The sequence below is a fragment of the Ailuropoda melanoleuca genome, chromosome 3 (assembly GCF_002007445.2).
Source record: "Ailuropoda melanoleuca isolate Jingjing chromosome 3, ASM200744v2, whole genome shotgun sequence".
Lineage (NCBI taxonomy): Eukaryota > Metazoa > Chordata > Mammalia > Carnivora > Ursidae > Ailuropoda > Ailuropoda melanoleuca.
Genome location: NC_048220.1, coordinates 102705579 through 102731111, shown reverse-complemented (window position 1 = coordinate 102731111; position 25533 = coordinate 102705579).

Below are 25533 nucleotides of genomic sequence, written 5' to 3'. Positions count from 1 at the left end.
GATTTGTACAGTTTCATCCACTCTTCACAACAGTCCTGGGAGGTGTGTAATATTAAAGTAGCCATTTGACCCAGACTTGAAGATATTAAGTGTCTTACCTCAGACCTACAGCTAGCAAATGGCAAACCCAGGATTTGAGGACAGGTCTCTCCGATTTGAAATTAGTGTTCTTTAAAAAAATGAAATTAGTGTTCTTGATGCTGTGCAAAAGTCTGTAGGAACCTCCATTCTTGTTGGGAGATGAGGTAAAGGTTCCTTGAAAAGGTAGCATTTGAGCAGTATATAGGTCAGAGACTTTTGGATATAAATGGCAGAGATCCCACTCCTGCCAGCTTAAACAGAAACAGAGGAATTTTTTTTTGTCTTATGTAACTGAAAAACCCAGGGAGAGATGAACTGTAGGCCCAGACTGATCCAGGCGCACAAATGATTCCTGCAAGACTCACTCCCTCTGTTCTCTCTTCTGTGTGTGCTGCGCGAGCTTCTGCGTGAGTGCTTGAGTATGACGTTCTCCTAACCTAGCTACCCTGTGGAAAAGAGAATTCCTGCTCCAAGAATTCCAACAAAAATCCCAGATCTGAGTCTTACTGGACCATCTGCACCATGTGCCCATCTGTGTCGCCAGAAATACACCAACTGTCCCTGGAGTCAGAAGAGCAGGTGGATTCGTTCCACCAGAAACACGTAGCCTAGACTGCACATGGAGGAGGATGTCATTTACCAGTGTAAAATCAGATTGCTCTTACCAGCGGAAGGGGTAAGAGATATTTGATTGACATTAACAAGTGATGGCTACATTAGGTACCACGGTGCTTAAGAACCCATCCAGAAAATGTAACTTAAAACAACCACTATTTATCTAGCACCAGATTCTGTGGTTGGCAGTTTGGGCTTGTGCATGCATCTGTGAACAGATGTGGGGTCCACGGGGGCTGATTGGCCTCAGCTGAACCATCATCCCTGTTTTCTCAAGGTTTCTCAGCCTCCAGGAGGCCAGCCCAGGCTCATTCTCAGGGTGGCGGAAGATCTCCAAGAGAAACAGAAAGAGGTCCAGCACTTTTTAGGCCTCCATTTGCTAACACCCCAGGGGTCAAAACAAATCACATGACTGAGGCCAGTGTCACAATGGGAGGGCACTCAAAGTTTTGCAGCAAGGGCGCATGGATTGAAAGAAGGCAAGAATCCGTGGCCTTTCTTGCAGTGTGCCACTGTCAGGCCATTCCAGAGAGCACTAGAACAGCATCTAGCACAGAGTAAACACACTGGCCAAATACAGTTTTGTCAGATGAATGTCAAGGTTAGGACAAGGGAAGAGCAGGGAAGGATTCAGGCAGGAGAAACACTGTTGGCAAAGGCCCCGAGATAGTAAATACGGTGTTATTTGTGGTGCATACGTATGCTGTGGTTAACAAAGGGGTAAAGGAAGCAGTGGGACACAGGGGCCATATTAGGGTAAGCACCTGCTCGTGCTGAGCGTGAGATTCGGACGTAACTTCTGGATGCACCAGGGAGTTGTTGAAGGCTTTTGAGCAGGGACGTGTGTCAATTAGCAAGTCCCAAGCAGGATTTTGAAGTGTGGCTGTAGGCAGGTGGACTTCTCGGAAGGACAAGATCCTGAGAAGGAGGAGGGACAATGACATCCTTGAAGGCACAGAGACAGAGCAGCTGCAGCGTCTACTGGGCTCCAGGGGTCACCAAAACAGAGTTTTGAACTCATTTTTGCCTCGGCCTATCCCAGATACTGAACTTCCTCCTGCCTCCCCCAGGCTATGAGAACTTGGAGATGGTCTGTATCCTGAGCACCAAAAAATGCTACTTGCTTTTCTCATTAGCTTGTAGTGGCCACTTCCAATACCTGGGACCAGCTGGCTGTCAGGCCTCCCACCCCCGGATGTTTCTTGGTGGGTGCTTAATGAGCCAGAGCCACCCTGGGAGTGTGATTTGGGCTCTAAGCTTCCATCTACTGCTCTGAAATCCAAACTTCCACTCGAGCTGACTGGTCTTTGCCAGTCCCTCCCATGTGTTGCCAGCAGACACCAAAGAGCCGAGACCCACTTGGGGGTGACATTTCTGGGCAGAACCTCTCCAAACCCAGCCGCAGCTCAGTAGCCTTTGAAAATGACTGTGATGGATCATTACAATCCCCTGATTTACTTAAACATGTGTCCTGCCTCCCAAGAGCAATGCTTTGCAATGTGGACTTCCGGAGGGCTAATTTGTATGTATGTTTTAGCAAACAAGACAAGTGTTGGCCTGTGGCAAACAACGACAAAGCCACAGGCCCCATGGTTCTCTTTTGAGAAACAATAAGCGTCACGCTCATACACCGTAAGGGTGTCCCACAGCGACCCTCACGGCAGCACTGCAGATTACCGTGGCGTAGACTCCATCCGCAGACCCCCAGCTCCCTGAGGCTGCACAGGGCTCCTGCAGCTCCCGGGGGCCGGATTTGGAAATTGCAGGTGTCTGAATTGCTTCAGTCTCTCATTCATACCCAATTTCCATCTAATCGTATCCCCTGGGACGGAAAGCAAGAATTACAGCAGAATGCAGGGCCCTGTTCTAAGCACTTTCTGTATTTTCACTCGTTCAGCCTTCCTGAGCACCCTTAGAAGAAATTGAGGGAGAGGCTTGAGGGCCTGCTAAAACTCACCGATCTTAATGATAATACTGCCCTCCTTCATGATTAAGTGCTCAAACTGAAACAAAACTGAACCAGAAAGTAAATAAGTGAGTATTTTTTATTTTAAATATTTTATTGAGTTTTGACACATGGAAAACTCGAATAAATCTTACTGGAAAGGGAAGGAGAAAGCTCAAACATCACCTTTGTATTTAGACCCTCAAGACCCCACACGTCCTTCTTGCTCTCTTCATCAATGAAGAAGTGTCGATTCCCTACTTTGGGACCCCCTGGAGATGACCCACACATATTCCTGTCATACCTAATGCTCAAAACTGATCACGTTTCTCTCTTCTTCAATAGAAGTGAGCTTATCAGCACCTAGCACAATGCCTGGCACATAGCAGATACTCAACACTTGGTTGAAGGCCAAGACTTAGAAGGGTCCCTAGGTTCTAGCCAGAGCTCCTAATTGCCATGACTATAAACAAGCCATTGCCTGGTCTGTGCCTCTGTTTCCGCATAAAGGGAAACTCTGGACAGCAGGCACCACTGGCTAGCTTCACACAGTGACAAATTCAGGAAAGTTGTATCAGTGGACTCCTGAGTTCAGCACCCAAGGAGTGGGAAGGCATGCATATGAGGCTACATGCAGGAACCAGCCAGCCCAGCCCCAGCCCATGGATGTTAATGTGTCTGGAAGTCAAAGACCTCCCTCAGTGATCATGCAGTGGTACTGGGCTGCCACATTCAGCAGGGAGGTGTGACTGAGTTAGCAATGGCACTTCCCTAAACCACTGCGTCATCCAAAGGCTGCCAGGTGACAGCTGGCATCTTAGACTGCCACTGTGGGCCAGGCAACGTCTGTTGCTCCAGGCACCCAGCTGGCTCTGTTGGGGAAGGACTGGTGAGGGTTGCCTTTCTCCTGCTGGGTGTATTGGCTGGTAACACTGAGCAGGTGGGTAGGGGGTCATCAGTGGCACTTGGCTGAATCATATCCCCAACATGGGAGCTGGGGGTTGTGGTGAGATGGGGTGACCATCTGGATTCCTAACTTCCTCGTTTGAGGTCCTCCGCTACTCAGGGAGGTCTGAGTAACTTCCAAACGATTAGTTTCAAGTTCTGGTTCCTTCCTCTGTAACATAGGACAAATTATCTGATTTCTGAGTCACAATATCCTCATTGGGAAAAGAGTAGGAGGGATGAGGGGAATGACAATAGGTACCTGGCGAGGTTATTTCTAGATTCCACGATGAACGATATCATCTCCATACTCTATCTAAGCACCTGAACTCCTAGGTGCCTATTCTCTCTGCAGTCACTGGCCCTCATCATCTAACTAAAAAGTGCCCCCAATCCCTTCCTATCATATACATTATCTGTTCCATTTTCTATGTATCATTTATCACAGTCTGTTTAATTAAGCTCTTGTTTAATTATTTGTAAGATATGTATTTTTAAATATTTGTTTAGAATAGTAATTAATTAAATTCAATGTTAAGTTGTATGGCTCTCCCACTCTAGAACACAAGCCCCATGAGGGCATGGGCTTCACCAATCTTGATCCCTGCTATTTTCCCCACATCTGGGGTAATGCCTGACACGTAGTGAGCACTTAAAAAATAATGATTCAGGGGCGCCTGGGTGGCACAGCGGTTAAGCGTCTGCCTTCGGCTCAGGGCGTGATCCCGGCGTTACGGGATCGAGCCCCACGTCAGGCTCCTCCGCTATGAGCCTGCTTCTTCCTCTCCCACTCCCCCTGCTTATGTTCCCTCTCTCGCTGGCTGTCTCTATCTCTGTCGAATAAATAAATAAATAAATCTTTAAAAAAAATAAATAATGATTCAATGAATGACCCGTGATTGAATGATTATTAAATCATTTTGCAAACCCTAAAATGCTCTTTAAAAGTTATGAGTTATTATCACTGTTAAGGCCAGACCAGGGGCTACAAGTAAACAGGCATCCATGAGTGCAGCTGTTCCAAAAACCAGCAAGAAGAGTCTACCAAGAAGATTCCTGGGGGACAATGCCACGTGTGCCCCAGCTAAAGCAGAGAGAGGCATGTGAGGAAGCACAGGAGGTGGCAGTTTGGGAACACCGAGTGCCAGGGAGCTATAGGCAGAGTAATGATGGCGTCTGCCACATCATCTAAGTGGACGGACCCTGAGAACTGAAGTCTTGCTTGCTCATAGTCTTGGGTGTACCTGAAGACAACATCAAGTGACGAGCATAGGATACAAGACTGAGCGAGGCAGGCTAGAGCTAACCGTCTGGAAAATATAAGGAGATATGGAGGGTCTCAGAGAGAGCACAGAGCTTGGGGGCTGATAGATAGTGATGAGCAGATGTTAGTAAGTTGTATGTTGTTTCTTGAGGTCACGGACTGGATTTGGGTGTGGGTGGGAAGCCAGGGTAGAGAGGGTTGATAAAGGCAAAGTCTTACCCTGGGGCTGGCACAGACTGAACAAAGCAATGACACACAGAGGCTCTATCATCTGGGTAACATACACATAATTATCATTATGTGATATGTGTAAGTCACTCTTGTGACTTCTCTGTATTAGTCAGATATGGCCATAATAATGTGGCATAACAAACTATCCCTCAAATTCAGTAGCTTATAATACAAAGAATTTCATTTTCTAGTTCACGGGTCTGCAGATCAGTTGGCGAGGTGCTTAGCTTCAAGCCATAGGTTGTCTCCAGGCTCATGATTGGGTTCCAGTCTGTTCCCTACGTGTCCTCATTCTCTTTGGATCAGACACTATAAAGCACTTGTTCCTCCCATGGTGAATCACATTTGTAAGAAATAAACCAAACCTTAGGAGCACATTTATGGTCTCTGCTCACATTGAGCACATAACATTCCATTGGCCCAAGCAAGTCACATGGCCAAGTCAACATCCACAGGGTGAGAAAACACACTCCTGCACACATGTGTGCCCTGTAAGGTCACATGGAAGAAGGAAGTTGTGAAGAATTGAGAGCAGCTGTCTCATCCACTAACAACCTCATTTAATCCCATGGGGAAACTGAGGCTTCAAAGAGTTATGCTATTTGTATAAAGTCACAGACTTGTATGGGATGCAGCCGGGTGTTGGACCCAGCTTTGCCTGACACCAAAGCTTGTATGTTTATTATGATGAACGCCTCTGCTAGAGTGCAAGGTGAGCTAAGCCCCCAGGGTACGGGGAAACTGGAGTTCAGCCTCAGAGACCCCTCACCCACCCAGCAGAGTGCAAAGCACACAAGTTAACTAGATATCACCAGTCTGCTCAAGGTCATGTCTCAGATGAGTGTCAAGAAAGACACCTGGAGCCTAGTTCTTCCTGCTCCTTGCACCATTCTCCCTACATAGTAACATGTGCTCTTGACTTGAAAACATCACCCAGGAGGGTTCCTCCTCCCTGAGAAATCTTACCCATTGCAATCTAACCAGAGGTCTTCAAAGCAGGCTCAGGAGACCCAGAGGTGACAAATAGTTCTGTTTTCACTTCCTTGAAATTTCTCCTAAGTGTGGCTTCTCTGCCAACCATATCTGCAAAGGGAAAGAGGTGAAGTTCACACCATTCAGCTCCCAGCTGTTGCCATGGAACCCATCCAGACACCAACATGCCAGCAACTCTGGCTGCTTTGCAATGGAATCAAAGAGGGGGAAAATAATCAGCGGGGGAGCAAACTCTTGTTTAAATGCAAATACCTTTGAGAGGAAGCAATTGAGGGAAAAGAAATTATGAAAACCCCAGTAGAGAGAACAGAGTTGGGACTAAGGCTGATAAGACATGCTGGTCCCTCAGCAGGATAGTCTTTGCTCCATCTCCTGCCAAAGTGGGAAACTTGTTTCCAGAAGCGATTTGCCAATGACACACATCCCGGTCACCCCTAACAAGGTTCTTAGAGAGAGCAGAGCAGACTTCCTGATGGGCAGGGAGACTGTAAGAGCCCAGGATGCTGACGGGAGGGCTGAGCTGGTTTGCACTAGAATTTGAAGAGAAGGAAATGAAGGCTGAGAATTGGGACCCAAGGGGGAGTTACTAGAAGGCAATATAGTACATCCATCAGCCTCACGAAAGGAGAGCATCTGAAAGCTCATTTAGAAGCAGAAATGCTTTAGATCTTTCTAATAAGAATTATGGTAGACTTTCATTCGCTAATCTTTATTAAAAATAAACCATCCATTTTTAGCTTAAAATTTCCTAAAGCACAAGTACTTAACCATAAAGGAGATTATATCTTATAATTATTTTGCATTGAGGATTATTTTGATCTGTAAACTTTTTAAAAAGACACCTTGCAACTAAAAGACACTGTGTNAATTTTTTTTGTCTTATGTAACTGAAAAACCCAGGGAGAGATGAACTGTAGGCCCAGACTGATCCAGGCGCACAAATGATTCCTGCAAGACTCACTCCCTCTGTTCTCTCTTCTGTGTGTGCTGCGCGAGCTTCTGCGTGAGTGCTTGAGTATGACGTTCTCCTAACCTAGCTACCCTGTGGAAAAGAGAATTCCTGCTCCAAGAATTCCAACAAAAATCCCAGATCTGAGTCTTACTGGACCATCTGCACCATGTGCCCATCTGTGTCGCCAGAAATACACCAACTGTCCCTGGAGTCAGAAGAGCAGGTGGATTCGTTCCACCAGAAACACGTAGCCTAGACTGCACATGGAGGAGGATGTCATTTACCAGTGTAAAATCAGATTGCTCTTACCAGCGGAAGGGGTAAGAGATATTTGATTGACATTAACAAGTGATGGCTACATTAGGTACCACGGTGCTTAAGAACCCATCCAGAAAATGTAACTTAAAACAACCACTATTTATCTAGCACCAGATTCTGTGGTTGGCAGTTTGGGCTTGTGCATGCATCTGTGAACAGATGTGGGGTCCACGGGGGCTGATTGGCCTCAGCTGAACCATCATCCCTGTTTCTCAAGGTTTCTCAGCCTCCAGGAGGCCAGCCCAGGCTCATTCTCAGGGTGGCGGAAGATCTCCAAGAGAAACAGAAAGAGGTCCAGCACTTTTTAGGCCTCCATTTGCTAACACCCCAGGGGTCAAAACAAATCACATGACTGAGGCCAGTGTCACAATGGGAGGGCACTCAAAGTTTTGCAGCAAGGGCGCATGGATTGAAAGAAGGCAAGAATCCGTGGCCTTTCTTGCAGTGTGCCACTGTCAGGCCATTCCAGAGAGCACTAGAACAGCATCTAGCACAGAGTAAACACACTGGCCAAATACAGTTTTGTCAGATGAATGTCAAGGTTAGGACAAGGGAAGAGCAGGGAAGGATTCAGGCAGGAGAAACACTGTTGGCAAAGGCCCCGAGATAGTAAATACGGTGTTATTTGTGGTGCATACGTATGCTGTGGTTAACAAAGGGGTAAAGGAAGCAGTGGGACACAGGGGCCATATTAGGGTAAGCACCTGCTCGTGCTGAGCGTGAGATTCGGACGTAACTTCTGGATGCACCAGGGAGTTGTTGAAGGCTTTTGAGCAGGGACGTGTGTCAATTAGCAAGTCCCAAGCAGGATTTTGAAGTGTGGCTGTAGGCAGGTGGACTTCTCGGAAGGACAAGATCCTGAGAAGGAGGAGGGACAATGACATCCTTGAAGGCACAGAGACAGAGCAGCTGCAGCGTCTACTGGGCTCCAGGGGTCACCAAAACAGAGTTTTGAACTCATTTTTGCCTCGGCCTATCCCAGATACTGAACTTCCTCCTGCCTCCCCCAGGCTATGAGAACTTGGAGATGGTCTGTATCCTGAGCACCAAAAAATGCTACTTGCTTTTCTCATTAGCTTGTAGTGGCCACTTCCAATACCTGGGACCAGCTGGCTGTCAGGCCTCCCACCCCCGGATGTTTCTTGGTGGGTGCTTAATGAGCCAGAGCCACCCTGGGAGTGTGATTTGGGCTCTAAGCTTCCATCTACTGCTCTGAAATCCAAACTTCCACTCGAGCTGACTGGTCTTTGCCAGTCCCTCCCATGTGTTGCCAGCAGACACCAAAGAGCCGAGACCCACTTGGGGGTGACATTTCTGGGCAGAACCTCTCCAAACCCAGCCGCAGCTCAGTAGCCTTTGAAAATGACTGTGATGGATCATTACAATCCCCTGATTTACTTAAACATGTGTCCTGCCTCCCAAGAGCAATGCTTTGCAATGTGGACTTCCGGAGGGCTAATTTGTATGTATGTTTTAGCAAACAAGACAAGTGTTGGCCTGTGGCAAACAACGACAAAGCCACAGGCCCCATGGTTCTCTTTTGAGAAACAATAAGCGTCACGCTCATACACCGTAAGGGTGTCCCACAGCGACCCTCACGGCAGCACTGCAGATTACCGTGGCGTAGACTCCATCCGCAGACCCCCAGCTCCCTGAGGCTGCACAGGGCTCCTGCAGCTCCCGGGGGCCGGATTTGGAAATTGCAGGTGTCTGAATTGCTTCAGTCTCTCATTCATACCCAATTTCCATCTAATCGTATCCCCTGGGACGGAAAGCAAGAATTACAGCAGAATGCAGGGCCCTGTTCTAAGCACTTTCTGTATTTTCACTCGTTCAGCCTTCCTGAGCACCCTTAGAAGAAATTGAGGGAGAGGCTTGAGGGCCTGCTAAAACTCACCGATCTTAATGATAATACTGCCCTCCTTCATGATTAAGTGCTCAAACTGAAACAAAACTGAACCAGAAAGTAAATAAGTGAGTATTTTTTATTTTAAATATTTTATTGAGTTTTGACACATGGAAAACTCGAATAAATCTTACTGGAAAGGGAAGGAGAAAGCTCAAACATCACCTTTGTATTTAGACCCTCAAGACCCCACACGTCCTTCTTGCTCTCTTCATCAATGAAGAAGTGTCGATTCCCTACTTTGGGACCCCCTGGAGATGACCCACACATATTCCTGTCATACCTAATGCTCAAAACTGATCACGTTTCTCTCTTCTTCAATAGAAGTGAGCTTATCAGCACCTAGCACAATGCCTGGCACATAGCAGATACTCAACACTTGGTTGAAGGCCAAGACTTAGAAGGGTCCCTAGGTTCTAGCCAGAGCTCCTAATTGCCATGACTATAAACAAGCCATTGCCTGGTCTGTGCCTCTGTTTCCGCATAAAGGGAAACTCTGGACAGCAGGCACCACTGGCTAGCTTCACACAGTGACAAATTCAGGAAAGTTGTATCAGTGGACTCCTGAGTTCAGCACCCAAGGAGTGGGAAGGCATGCATATGAGGCTACATGCAGGAACCAGCCAGCCCAGCCCCAGCCCATGGATGTTAATGTGTCTGGAAGTCAAAGACCTCCCTCAGTGATCATGCAGTGGTACTGGGCTGCCACATTCAGCAGGGAGGTGTGACTGAGTTAGCAATGGCACTTCCCTAAACCACTGCGTCATCCAAAGGCTGCCAGGTGACAGCTGGCATCTTAGACTGCCACTGTGGGCCAGGCAACGTCTGTTGCTCCAGGCACCCAGCTGGCTCTGTTGGGGAAGGACTGGTGAGGGTTGCCTTTCTCCTGCTGGGTGTATTGGCTGGTAACACTGAGCAGGTGGGTAGGGGGTCATCAGTGGCACTTGGCTGAATCATATCCCCAACATGGGAGCTGGGGGTTGTGGTGAGATGGGGTGACCATCTGGATTCCTAACTTCCTCGTTTGAGGTCCTCCGCTACTCAGGGAGGTCTGAGTAACTTCCAAACGAATAGTTTCAAGTTCTGGTTCCTTCCCCTGTAACATAGGACAAATTATCTGATTTCTGAGTCACAATATCCTCATTGGGAAAAGAGTAGGAGGGATGAGGGGAATGACAATAGGTACCTGGCGAGGTTATTTCTAGATTCCACGATGAACGATATCATCTCCATACTCTATCTAAGCACCTGAACTCCTAGGTGCCTATTCTCTCTGCAGTCACTGGCCCTCATCATCTAACTAAAAAGTGCCCCCAATCCCTTCCTATCATATACATTATCTGTTCCATTTTCTATGTATCATTTATCACAGTCTGTTTAATTAAGCTCTTGTTTAATTATTTGTAAGATATGTATTTTTAAATATTTGTTTAGAATAGTAATTAATTAAATTCAATGTTAAGTTGTATGGCTCTCCCACTCTAGAACACAAGCCCCATGAGGGCATGGGCTTCACCAATCTTGATCCCTGCTATTTTCCCCACATCTGGGGTAATGCCTGACACGTAGTGAGCACTTAAAAAATAATGATTCAGGGGCGCCTGGGTGGCACAGCGGTTAAGCGTCTGCCTTCGGCTCAGGGCGTGATCCCGGCGTTACGGGATCGAGCCCCACGTCAGGCTCCTCCGCTATGAGCCTGCTTCTTCCTCTCCCACTCCCCCTGCTTATGTTCCCTCTCTCGCTGGCTGTCTCTATCTCTGTCGAATAAATAAATAAATAAATCTTTAAAAAAAAAATAATGATTCAATGAATGACCCGTGATTGAATGATTATTAAATCATTTTGCAAACCCTAAAATGCTCTTTAAAAGTTATGAGTTATTATCACTGTTAAGGCCAGACCAGGGGCTACAAGTAAACAGGCATCCATGAGTGCAGCTGTTCCAAAAACCAGCAAGAAGAGTCTACCAAGAAGATTCCTGGGGGACAATGCCACGTGTGCCCCAGCTAAAGCAGAGAGAGGCATGTGAGGAAGCACAGGAGGTGGCAGTTTGGGAACACCGAGTGCCAGGGAGCTATAGGCAGAGTAATGATGGCGTCTGCCACATCATCTAAGTGGACGGACCCTGAGAACTGAAGTCTTGCTTGCTCATAGTCTTGGGTGTACCTGAAGACAACATCAAGTGACGAGCATAGGATACAAGACTGAGCGAGGCAGGCTAGAGCTAACCGTCTGGAAAATATAAGGAGATATGGAGGGTCTCAGAGAGAGCACAGAGCTTGGGGGCTGATAGATAGTGATGAGCAGATGTTAGTAAGTTGTATGTTGTTTCTTGAGGTCACGGACTGGATTTGGGTGTGGGTGGGAAGCCAGGGTAGAGAGGGTTGATAAAGGCAAAGTCTTACCCTGGGGCTGGCACAGACTGAACAAAGCAATGACACACAGAGGCTCTATCATCTGGGTAACATACACATAATTATCATTATGTGATATGTGTAAGTCACTCTTGTGACTTCTCTGTATTAGTCAGATATGGCCATAATAATGTGGCATAACAAACTATCCCTCAAATTCAGTAGCTTATAATACAAAGAATTTCATTTTCTAGTTCACGGGTCTGCAGATCAGTTGGCGAGGTGCTTAGCTTCAAGCCATAGGTTGTCTCCAGGCTCATGATTGGGTTCCAGTCTGTTCCCTACGTGTCCTCATTCTCTTTGGATCAGACACTATAAAGCACTTGTTCCTCCCATGGTGAATCACATTTGTAAGAAATAAACCAAACCTTAGGAGCACATTTATGGTATCTGCTCACATTGAGCACATAACATTCCATTGGCCCAAGCAAGTCACATGGCCAAGTCAACATCCACAGGGTGAGAAAACACACTCCTGCACACATGTGTGCCCTGTAAGGTCACATGGAAGAAGGAAGTTGTGAAGAATTGAGAGCAGCTGTCTCATCCACTAACAACCTCATTTAATCCCATGGGGAAACTGAGGCTTCAAAGAGTTATGCTATTTGTATAAAGTCACAGACTTGTATGGGATGCAGCCGGGTGTTGGACCCAGCTTTGCCTGACACCAAAGCTTGTATGTTTATTATGATGAACGCCTCTGCTAGAGTGCAAGGTGAGCTAAGCCCCCAGGGTACGGGGAAACTGGAGTTCAGCCTCAGAGACCCCTCACCCACCCAGCAGAGTGCAAAGCACACAAGTTAACTAGATATCACCAGTCTGCTCAAGGTCATGTCTCAGATGAGTGTCAAGAAAGACACCTGGAGCCTAGTTCTTCCTGCTCCTTGCACCATTCTCCCTACATAGTAACATGTGCTCTTGACTTGAAAACATCACCCAGGAGGGTTCCTCCTCCCTGAGAAATCTTACCCATTGCAATCTAACCAGAGGTCTTCAAAGCAGGCTCAGGAGACCCAGAGGTGACAAATAGTTCTGTTTTCACTTCCTTGAAATTTCTCCTAAGTGTGGCTTCTCTGCCAACCATATCTGCAAAGGGAAAGAGGTGAAGTTCACACCATTCAGCTCCCAGCTGTTGCCATGGAACCCATCCAGACACCAACATGCCAGCAACTCTGGCTGCTTTGCAATGGAATCAAAGAGGGGGAAAATAATCAGCGGGGGAGCAAACTCTTGTTTAAATGCAAATACCTTTGAGAGGAAGCAATTGAGGGAAAAGAAATTATGAAAACCCCAGTAGAGAGAACAGAGTTGGGACTAAGGCTGATAAGACATGCTGGTCCCTCAGCAGGATAGTCTTTGCTCCATCTCCTGCCAAAGTGGGAAACTTGTTTCCAGAAGCGATTTGCCAATGACACACATCCCGGTCACCCCTAACAAGGTTCTTAGAGAGAGCAGAGCAGACTTCCTGATGGGCAGGGAGACTGTAAGAGCCCAGGATGCTGACGGGAGGGCTGAGCTGGTTTGCACTAGAATTTGAAGAGAAGGAAATGAAGGCTGAGAATTGGGACCCAAGGGGGAGTTACTAGAAGGCAATATAGTACATCCATCAGCCTCACGAAAGGAGAGCATCTGAAAGCTCATTTAGAAGCAGAAATGCTTTAGATCTTTCTAATAAGAATTATGGTAGACTTTCATTCGCTAATCTTTATTAAAAATAAACCATCCATTTTTAGCTTAAAATTTCCTAAAGCACAAGTACTTAACCATAAAGGAGATTATATCTTATAATTATTTTGCATTGAGGATTATTTTGATCTGTAAACTTTTTAAAAAGACACCTTGCAACTAAAAGACACTGTGTCTCTGATCTCAGGAAAAGCGGGTAAGCTGGAAGGCTTGGAGTGAGGAGAGCCCCTGAGACAATTCTGATGTCTGGAAGTTCCAAATCACCACCACCTACCCCATCCCAATGCCTACCAACCTGAGCCACTGTTGGGTTGCGGATGTTACATGCAGGCACGTTCTTTGGCTGAGGTTCCTGGCATGATCTCAAGCCACTGCTACCTGCAAGCACTGCAGGAAAGGATATGGGAGAGAATCTCCAGTCTCTGAGCTTCCAACAGGACTTCCATTTAGCCCCAGCCAGCTTAACACCAAGGCTATGGAGTTCTAGAAGGATTCCAGTGGTTTGGCAAAAGGGTAAGAAAAGACCTGTGTTAGAGCCCTGACTCCAATATAATGTAGCCATACAACATGGGGACATCATTTCACCTTTCTGAGCCTTGGCCTCAGTCTCCATATCTGTGAAATGGCGTTGTTTTCCTATCATTCATTGAACACTTAATGGAGGTTGAACACTGGCAAAGTGTGGGCCATGTGCTACACCATGTCTTCTGTGCACAGTGCTGTGAAATAATTGTGAGTCAGTATTTTAAGATCAGGCCAGTTCATGTAAAAATCCAAGTTTCTGCTTTCTCTTGAAAAAGAATGCGATCTGACAACATTGAGACCCACAACATCGCAGTCAGCTGGAGTATACTGCTCCATTTACAGAAAATACACACTCTCTACTTGGCCTCGATTCCCACCACCCCCTGTTTGCCTAACCCTAGGGCCAAGGGTCAGTTGCCTATTTATTAGAGAAACTGTGTTTTACCCTACAGTAGACAGAAATTTAGAAAGCACTATATCTTTTATTCTTATAACAACTCCAAGCAGTAGACAGTATATTCAATCCCTAAGGAGACCGTCCTTTTGCTTTTCTGCCTAAACAGAATCATGTGTGCTTCAATTCGATCACCACTTGCTCAAGGCCACATGACTAGTAAGTGACAGAGACCAGATCTGACCCCGAGTTGCCTGCTTCAGAGCCCATGCTTATAAGCAGCTCACTAGTCTGCTGGCCTACAAAAGGCACCATGAAACACGTCGCTGTATTCAGATCACGACACTGAGTTTCAGGGAGATGGTAGCCCACCTGTGTTGCTTTTTCCACATCTCACTTATTGCTGCCAATCAAAGCCTGTGTTGCTGCACAGGGATCAAAGCCATAAATAAAAAGAGCAGGGAAAATATTGCTAAAGGGACCCAAAGAAATGATTCTGGCAGCTGTCTTCATTTGAAGGAAGGAAACAAGCACTTGGAAAGGTTAAGTGACTCTCCTGCGGTCCCATGTTTCTTAGAAATATCAACGTTAGGGCTAGATTAGGAAAATGAAGTCAAGACATTCATTAGCTTGCCGGATATCTAGTTAGGCTCCCAAACGCACTTGGGCTAAAAATGCATGGCTGTGACCAGCACGAAAGTTTTGAGAGGGACCCAGAATGATCTGGGGATCATGTCCTCCTTTGCTCTTGATAGAAATTGTCTGCAAAATCTTGGCAAGGGAGTCATGTGGCCATTTCACATCATTTCCTTTTGGAAACACAGGTTGTCAGAACTACAAATGTCATCAAGAGGTCATCTAGGCCAATCATCTCGTTTTACAGGCGAGGAAGCCAAGGCCCACAGGTTCGGGGACCTGTCCCAGAAGACGGTTCCACAAGCCAGTGTGGAGCTAGACAGGAAACATTCCTGCCCCACATTCTGAGCTCACACCCCTTGGTGCCTACGCTTCTGGGGGCTTCTCACCGGCTCAGCTTGAGGTTCTTGCTAGGAAGTATTTTAATGATGTTGTTCAGAGGCTCCATGCCTCATTCCTCAGGGTCTCAGGATGGGGAGGACAGCTGGTCTAAAAAAACACTCGCAGCTGGATTAATAAGAGAAGCAACACCTTCAAGTTCCTTCTTTTCGGCAGGAGGGTGAGAAACACAGCTGTGTCTCTCTCTGCATCCCAGATGTCCCAGGGAAGCGGAGCTGTTCCTTGCTTTCCCCCTTGATTAGAATTATGTGTACTTCACATTGATTGTGCATGTAGATGCCTCCCCCTCCAAGCAGCCTTCCCTGACTCCCTGCCAGAGTCAGTGCTCTCACCTCTGGGCTTATGCCCCAAGCAGTGTCAGGGAGCAACTGTATGACATACCTGGACACTAACCATTGCTGATCTCCTCAGCTATGTGAGCAGCTGCTCCAAGGCAGGGACCAAATCTCATTCATCTTTTCCCTGCCAGCTCCCAGCAATCGTGCACCTTATAGTCATAAAAATAGTTGCTGCCATTTATGCTGGGATTATAAGAGACCAAGGTCTGGGCTAAGCACTTGGCATACTTTAGCTCAGTGAATCCTCAAAGCCACTCTACAAGGAAAGTATTACTATACCCATTTTATGGATGGGGACACTGGAAGTTAACTTGTTCACGGTTTTTATTGCAGCGTTAGTGAATTCAAAACTCCCCATGGACTGCTTCTCTTTCCTCTCTCCCTTCACCCTCCATGTTTCCTCAAGGCCCTCAGACACACAACTTCCTCCTGCCTCAGGCTTTATCTGAACAGATTTCTCTGTCTACATCACACCCCTTCTTTCCCCCAGTTAATTCTTGACTCAAATGTTTCCTCCAAGATGCCCTCTCCAAACCCCCAAAGTAGGCCAGCCCTCCTGTAATTAGCTCTCAGAGCTTCCCCAACCTTTTGTTCATGGCATTTACCTCTTCCAGTGCTAATCAAGCCCCCTGTCACCCACCCCAGCCGTGGGAGACAGACTGCATGATGCCTGGTGAGCTGTGGGTCTGCCCAGACTCTTTTAGGGTTGACTTCTAATTTTTCAGGGGATTTCAGTTGTAAGTTATTCTTCAGTAAACAGCACACTCTTGTTGGGCTAAACAAGGCCCCTCTATTTGCTATTTCTTGTCACTTTTACTTTTTCCGCTTTGTCCTTCAAGCCTTCTGCCTGCACTCTTTCCTGTCCCCAGCCTTTGTCATGGGCCTCCTCTGTAGTGTATTTGATGCAGGTCGTCAAGTGCGCATGCATACACCCTTGTGAAGTGAGTTTTGTTTGTTGGGGCACCTGGGTGGCACCGTCAGCTAAGCGTCCAACTCTTGGTTTCGGCTCAGGTCATGATCTCAGGGTCATGAGATCGAGCCCTGCATCAGGCTACATGCTCAGGGTGGAGGCTGCTTAAGTCTCTCTCTCTCTCTCATTCTGCCCCTCCTCCCCCTGCTCTCTCGCTCTCTCTCTCTCTCTCTAAAAATAAAGAAACAAAACTTTAAAAACTGCATGAGATTAATGAGCATCAATATATCAGAACTCACAAACAAACAGAAACAATGAGTTTTGCTTGCTTGTGTTTTTAAATTGTATAAATGACATATTATAATAAAGACATATGGTGGTTCCATATTTTGTGGGGTTATACGATTACCATCTGTCTCCTCCAATAGTATAAGTTCCTTGAGGACAGGGCCCTTACCTGTTTTGCTTGTCATTTTGTCCCCAGTGTCTAGCCAAGTGCCCACTATAAAGCAGGCATTTTTTGACTGAATAAACATGTGACTTCGAAGCGCCTGCGCAAACTACTATGCACAGTGGAAAAAGCAGGTGCCAATAAATGATTACACCAATGAGAGAATAGATGGAGGACGTGATCAGCCGCAAGACACCAGCTGGGAAAGACCAACTGCCTGGCTAGCAGATTATCTGCAGGCCCAACAGGCAGCTGGTTCACTTTCAACAAAGTAGGCTTCCTGTTTGGCCAAAAAGAAAATTACTTGGTTTCCCAGTTTCTCTTTTCAGTGACTGCTGGCAGTCCGTGGCTGGAACAGCCATCAACCACCAATGAAAGGACAGACCAGCTCTTATCAGAAGTGGGTATATAAGGGCATCCTTATTACTTCCTTCCAAGCACTTCACACTCAGTCTCCTGGAAGAGCTACTCTTTCAGCCTAGCCCCTGAAATCATGCGGGCAATCTTTTTATTTTTTTCCCCCAAATTGGGTTTTCAAACCTCCACTTAAAGGAAAATGGAGCGTGGGAAGGAATGACCTGAGGTGACAGGAAAATCAATAGCAGGGTTTCAAAGTCATTCTGGATGAAAGGCCCAGAGGCCAAATGATAGAAGAGAAAGAGAGTGGACACTGGGGGATCTGCTGCAGGCTTCCGAGTCTTCTCGGAAAGCCTGTTCCCTTTACCCTGCAGGGGGGAAGAAATGGGCACACACAGATAAAAAAAAGTGGCTGGATAGAACCCAAGCCTAAGGCTTATGTATGGAATCAGAGAAAGTGGAGGCAGGAAGGCCCCTGTGAGATAGATCATCTGGCCTACCCTTCATTTTATATCTACCCAAAGCCCAGGAAGGCAAGGATGCGCCAGGTTCTGCACTGACCAGCATACCACTGTATAGACAGTTGAAGTCAGACCCTCTCTGGAGGGTGTTTTATTTTAGGAAAGGGGGAGAGAGGACACGGGAACTTGGGGGAGGAAAGAAGGACCCTCCCCCTCCACTCTGCAGTGGACCTAGAAGGCCAGAGCTGCTGCAAGGGGCGAGCGCCTAGAGACTTGCCTGTAGGCCTCATGGCAGCATCAGAGTCCCCCACCAACCTCTCTTTCTTCTCTCATCCCTGGGCTTTAACCACTTATTACTGCCAACCTGGCCTTTCACACCCCATCTTCCCTCAATATACCCCTTTGGAGAGGCCTGGCCAACCTTCCCGCCCCGCCCCTAGCCAGTATCCACCCCCTCGCCAGGCCCTCCTCAGAGAGTTTGCCCAGAGTCACACTCTCCCTGTTCCTTCTCTGCCTGGAGCCAACTGCCCTTAGATTCTCCTTGAATCAGCTTTTTCTCATCATTAATGTCTTAGCTCAAATGTCACCTCTTCAGAGCACCTGTCCTTGGCCACTCTCAATCACTTCCCATTATTACTCACCACTGACCGAAGTTCCTCTATGTGTGACTGCTAACCTACTGAGGACGCCCACTCCAGGACATACACTATTTTCATCACCCCCGTGCTCTATATCAAGAAACTGAGAATTGGAAACGTTAGGGAACTTGTCCCCAAGAAGGGACAGAACTGGGATTTGAACACACACAAGCCTGTGTGCTTAGCCACTTTGTTATCTGATGGGCTGCCTGGGAGGCACGGCTGTGCAGGCACCGGGGGAGTCCAGAGAGAAGACGTCTCAGCAGGACCTATGCAGGGGTGGCACATGGCCACCACTGCTGAGCTAAGGAGTCCCACCGTCTGGCTGCAAGTTTGAAGTCTGATATCCCCAGGCCAGCGCAGGAACGAGGCGCGGAGAGCGACGAAGGGGGCAGAGGAGGCAGCGAGGCAGTGTGAGCAGAGCGTGCCTTTATTCACTTATTTATAGAGGATGAGATATTAATCAAGGGCCCGTCCTTTGGACCGTCCGCACCTTCTCCTACAGCAGCAGGTCTGCAGGTGCGATGAGCTGGCACTGGCGGAGGCAGTCAGACTCGGCTTCTAGGACTCCCAGGCTCCCCAGCACTGGGCCTTCGCCACGCCAGGGAATCAATCCTTTGACCAGAGAAACGTGGACTCCACGCAGGATAAGCGGGGAATGGGAACAGGAGTGTGGGAAAACCAGCTGGGGCAGTGGGAAGGCTACTGGACAGGCGTTTCCAAGCCAGAGGACAGTGCAGAGCACTTAGTGCCTGGCACATAGCGGGCACTCAAGAAATGTTTGTTGGGGGGCACCTGGGTGGCTCAGTCGGTTAAGCATCTGCTTTCAGCTCAGGTCATGATCCCAGAGTCCTGCGTGTCAGGCTCCCTGCTCCCTGCATGTTGGGGTCCCCGCTGGGTGGGGAGTCTCCTCCCTCTCCCTCTGCCCTTCCCCCCGCTCCTCTCTCTCTCTTGCTCGCTCGCTCATTCTCTCTCTCTCTCTCTCAATAAATAAAATCTTTAAAAAAAATAAAAAGAAGAAGTGTTCACTGGTGGCAGGGGTCCTAGGTCTGAGTGACCTTAGGCAAGTCACGCAGTCTGTGTCTTCCTTCCCTCAGAGGCAGGAGACACGTGAAAGAACAGCCTGACGAGCTCTCCTCTCAGAAAAGCTGGGAGGCGCTCAGCACAGTAGCAGGTGCCTCATAGATACTCCCTGAATGACTGTCGCTTGAATGAACCACAAAACCCTTCAAAATGTAAGCTGTGATTTCAACAGCCATCTGAAAATGCAGTACGATTTCTGGACAGGTGGTGAGCTCCCCATCACTGGGTTTATGCAGATAGTCGGCTGTCCTCTGGGCAGGCGGTGCTGTTCAGAGATTCAGCCTAGAATCCAATAGAGTTCAGACCCCAGCTCAGCTACTGATTAGCTGTGTGGTTTTAAGTTTCTTAATCTCGGATCCTGGTTCCCTCATCTCTTAGACTACAATCATAACAGTACCTGCCTTATATGGGTGTTGGGGAATTCAGTGGTATCATAGGCAAATAAGGGATTTATTGAGCCACTGACATGAAATGTCTTGTTTTGCTCTTCCTGCCTCTGGTTGTATCCAGTCAAATCCACCACCTCGCCCATTCGGTAATGATCGCTTCAGCAGATGCCAAAACGTTCTGGCCACTTGAAGTCCAGTCCAGTTTAAATCTCATTTCTTTCCTCCTCCTCATGTGGGTTGGACCAATAGCTCAAGAAACAGGACCAGGGGGCGCCTGGGTGGCTCAGTGGTTAAGCGTCTGCCTTCGACTCAGGTCATGATCCCAGCATTTTGGGATCGAGCCCTGCATCAGGCTCCCTGCTCAACGGGAAGCCTGCTTCTTCCTCTCCCATTCCCCCTGCTTGTGTTTCCTCTCTCGCTGCCTCTCTCTGTGTCAAATAAATAAATAAATAAAATCAAAAAGAAGAAAGAAAGAAAGAAAGAAAGAAAGAAAGAAAGAAAGAAAGAAAGAAAAAGAAAGAAAGAAAGAAAGAAAGAGGACCAGAAGTGGGACAGGGGCTCGGCCTACTCATTCACACCCCCTCTTCCCTGCACCTCAGAATGATATCCACCTCCCCCTCTCCAATTCTAGGCCTCTCCTTCCTCCGCTGACATCCAGTGTCCAACACAAGGAGCTGATGTGTTACCCATCTGAGCTCCAGGAGGTCGGGGGGAGGCGTTCCTTGCCTCTGAGAGGGTCAGTGACTTTCCACGAGGTGCTGGTGGTCTCTGCTGATACGGTGGTCTTTGTGTCCATGGTATGCCTGCTTCCCCCAGGGTGGCATTCACTTAGTTTAACGGCAGCTATAAGCACCGCTCAGAGAGGGGCAGCCCACTCAACCTTCAGCCCTGCCAGGATGCCATGGTGGCCCTTCCCCTCTCTTGCCAGCCGCAGCCCTTTTGGAAGCTTCCAGGCTCCTTTGCAGGGAGCTGTGGGAGCCCCTTGGGTCTTGAGGCGCATATTACACATGACACACCAGCTCCCTCCTCACTGTAGGAGAGTTTTCCTTGTAGGGTCCGTGGCTGGGTCTGAAAATTAAGCTGACAGAGATTAACAGGAGAAAAGCATAAAAACGTATGTAACATAAGTTCTACGTGACATGCAAGCCTTCATAAGGAAAGGAAGAAATGGCTAAACCTGCATGTTTTTATGCAGGTGTGATGAGGTGTGGCCAGTCACAGAGCAATATAAAGGTCAGGGAGTATAAAGGAACTGAGTTAACTGGAGGAAGCTCAGCAAGGCCTGTTCCCACGGATCCCTCTCTATGTCCCTTTGCCTTCAGAGATGAGAACGCTCCTTTCCTCCAGGTACAGGCAGGCGGAGGCCAGCTCAAGCAGCTCACAGCTGAACCGTGGCCAGCACTTACTACCGTCTCAGTTGTAAATTGTAGCGAGCACTTCCAAATGGGGCTGCAGCTGGCGGCCGGAGCTCCTGCCCCTGAGAGAACCCTCACAGGAGGGGTTTAGGACCTGCCTCAAGGTGAGGGGTGGGAGAGAGAGTGACCTTCCCCCTCCTGCTGTTTTCTCACATGCCTTCGACTTCAAATATTGAATATGCCAGGGTGCCATACTTAGGGGTAGCGTGTCCTGAACCCCATCGTCACCCAGCTGGCCCAGACAGCTCCAGCTGTCGCCACTGCCTTCCTCAGCACCAGGCTCTATGCGCTCCGTGTTCATGTTCGTCCCCAAACTCCCGGGCCCCGGGATCAGCACCCTCGGTCCCCAGGCAGCGCGGACTGGGCCTGCGGGCTCTGCCACTCGGCAAATGCCTGGCTGATCCTTTGTGCAGGATCCTCCAGACTTCAGGAGGGATTCCCTTGGAGGCTGCCCCCCACCGTGCCCTTTGACTGGCCTCTGGGGAGGGATGTGGTAGGGGCTTTGGAGGGGGAGAGGAAACCCTCACTAGAATACTGCTCCCCGCCATTTCGGCCTCTCTCCTTGGTTTTCAATTACACACCAGAAGGGGAACTGGGGGCCCGGCGTGGGGATGGCCGGACTAATCTGCTGCCTTCTCTGGGGAGGGAGTCCTCATCGGAATAGGGAGAAAGCAGCACCTCTGCTCTGGACCTTATCACCTGTCCTAGGGTAAGGTTTCAATTCCCCTAACATCCCCCAAAGGGCTTAACCCAAAGGTTAAGTTAATGTGGCAAATAGTGGTCGAGACCTCAGTTTAGCTGTTCGCCACTTGCCCCAGCCTCTGCACTACCCCCTTGCCTGCCATCCTCCAGCCCACTGAGCTCCTTTCAGCTCCCCAAATCTGCCCCCTGGGTCTCTTCACACTGCATCTCCTCGGCCCAGGGAATGCTTCTGCAATTCCCGCTTCCCTACCTCACTCCTCTTGGTCACTCGAGTCTCAGCTGGAAGATCTCAGGGGGTCCTTGCCGGCCATCCCTGCATGAGTCAGGCGCTCACACGCAGGGCTTCCCAGGGCACCTGCCCTTCCTCATAGGCTTATTTTTCTGCTTCTCCCACTGGAAAGCAGGCACATGTCTATCGAGCACCCCTCCCCCAGGCCTTCACCAGTGGAGCAGTGATTGGTACAGAATATGAGCCCAATACCTGTTTGTTGAATGAGAAAAACCCAATTAGCAGTTCTTGTTAAAGGCCACAGCCTGGTGAAGCTCTGGTATCCCCGGGGATCGGGAGACCTAAGACTTGGGGAGCTTGGAGCCCTCTGCTCTTCCCTCCAAAGAGGCAAAGCAACCCCTAGCAGAGGGTGTGGGCTCCCCTAGCCCCAGGCAAACCTCACTCTGCCTCCCACAGTGCTCCCCCAGAATGCCAGCTGTCAGCAGATTTCATAAGGCCTGGGAGAGCTGGGGGAAAGAGGAATAAAAAGAAAAAGAGACTCAAACCCAATTCTAGGAAGCTATAAAGTTACCAGGGCCCATTTCTCCCCAAAGGTCCAAAGCCTCCCTCCCTAGGATCTGTGTTAATGGAGCGGTTACTAACGTTCCATCTGAGAACAACCAAGATAGTTAAGGGCTTGAGACCAAGTCCATGGCCATTAACCAGCTAATAGGTGAGAAAGAATGCGTGGGCCAGCACTTGGATGGCTGTCAAACACCGCTGGGCTACACAGCAAAGCAGAGTCCTTCCTCTGCTACCCACTGGTCCGGAGACCTTTGCTAAGTCAGCTCAGCTCTCAGCACCAGATCGGGACATGGGCATTCATTCATTCCACAAGTATTTGCTGAGCTCCCACTATGTGCCAGGGCCAGGGATTTCATTCCTTCCTTTGCCAGTGGTTTTGAGAAGAAATACGGATTCAGATGCTTCCAGGCCCCAGGCCAGTAACAGAAATGAGAGAGGGGGGAAACTGGAGTATTGGTGTCTGGTGGGAAGGGGACAGCAGCTGCTCCACTCCAGCGGGCCGTCGCCCTCTGGGAATGTGGCCCAGCAGGGCCAGGGCTTCTGTTACTTTTAGAGAATCTGAAAATCGATATTTTTATGCAAAATCTTATCATTTTTAGATGTTGGCAACTAAGACAGAATTTTAAAAATTCCCATGCAGGTCAAACACATGGGCCAGGTTTGGCTTGCCAGAGGCTAGCTGGAGACCCCGAGGAAAAGCTATGACATAGCTGATGTGAAGGACCCAGCTCAGGGTCTCTACTTCTAGCTTATCTTTTATCAGTATTACTATGATTTATAATACATACCAAGCTCCCAGAAAGCTCTTAGCCCAGAAGATGAAAGAGGATACACAAATGTATGGGTAGAACCTATATTCAAGAGTTTTAATGTGAACCACAAGATATCTGCAGAGGATGGAGAGGTCATATCCCTAGAAAAGAAGGCAGGCTTCCTGGAAGAGGTGGCATGGGCTGGACTGAGGAAGACTTATGAGACACTGTGGTCCTCAGCCACATAACCACACAGAGCATCTCACCAACTCCTTAATCTGATGAAGTGACCAGAAACATCCTCGGGGCACCTGGGGGGTGCGGTTAGTTGAGCATCGGACTCTTGGTTTTGGCTCAGGTTGTGATCTCATGGTCATGGGATCAAACCCCACATCGGGCTCCATGCTCAGTGGGGAGTCTGCTTGGGATTCTTTCTCTTCCTCTCTTGACCTCCTCCCACCCACATGCTCTTTCTCTCTCAAATAAATAAATCTTTAAAAAGAAAGCAAGAAAGCAAGAAAACATCTCTGATACTGTGTGTTTGGATAGGAAGTCTCAAGGTCGTGAAGACAACAATTCTCTCTAACTTAATTTATAAAACCTAGGTAGTCCCAATAAAAATATCTTCAGATTTTTTTCTGCAGCTAAACAAGTTAATTATAAGTTGATTCTTTCATTTGGAAGGAAAACAAATAAGAATAGTGAGGAAAATCCTGAAAAAAAAAGAAGAGAGAGTGGGGATCTAGCCCTACTAGACACTGAACCAGGCAGTGAAGCCTCTATAATTGAAATGAAACAGAACAGGAAATTCAGGAAAAGACCCATTCATACACAAATTTAATATGCAGTAAAAGACAACAGCTCAAATCAGAGGAAAAATCATGGACTTTGAAATTATATCCAGATAATTGGAGTGCCATATAGAAAAAAGATAACACTGGATTCATTCCTCATGTCATACATCAGGATAAATCCCAAATGGATCAGAAATGTAAATGTGAAAAAGGCGGCCATACAAGTACCAAAAGAAAACATTGTTGAATTCCTCTATAGCCTGGGGATGGGGAAATCATTCCTAGCTATGACTCAGAATCCATAGCAATAGGGAAAATAGAGATCTACTGGTGACATTCAAAAACGCGTTCTTCCCGTGCATAAGCTGTTAAGAGCAGAGTGAAAAGATAAACAACGAAATGGGAATAATCGCAACTTACATCACAAAGAGTTCATGTATCTAAATGCACATGAACTCCTAAAACGAGAGAAAAGACCAGCGAACCTATAGAAAAATAGGCTACAGAATTATACCAACAGTCCACAGAGAAAGAAATGCGAGCGCCTCTTAACCTTTTGAAAGGTGCTCAGATGTGTTCATTATGAGAGAAATGTAAATTAAAACTAGACTGAGGTATAATTTCTCACCTAGTCAATTGGAAAAATTAAAGTTTGACAAATTCTCTGTTGGAGAATCTCTGGAGAAACAGGATCTCAAGCTTTGCTGGTGGAAACACATATTGTACAATCCCTATGGGAGAGAATTTCAAAATACCTGGAAAAATTACATATGCATTTACCTTTGAACCAGCAAGCCCATTTCTAAAAATAAAACTCAAATATACCCCCGGCAAGAACTATGAAGAGATACATGCACAAGGCTACTCAGTGAGAACTATTCGTAGTCGTAAAAGATTAGAAACAACCCACATAGCCATCCAATACTGGTTGAAAAAACTATAGAATCCTCATACAATGACGGGATGACCAACCAACCTGGTCTGGGATACATGGAACTTTCAGTGCTAAGACCTGAGAGGTCCTGGGTAAAGAGGGACAAGTTAGTCACTCTTACAATTGAGAATTAGGCAACCGTAATGAAGGAAGGAGCCATACCTCTTGATACTAGTAGGGAGTGGCCATCAGAATACATAATGAAAAAAGGC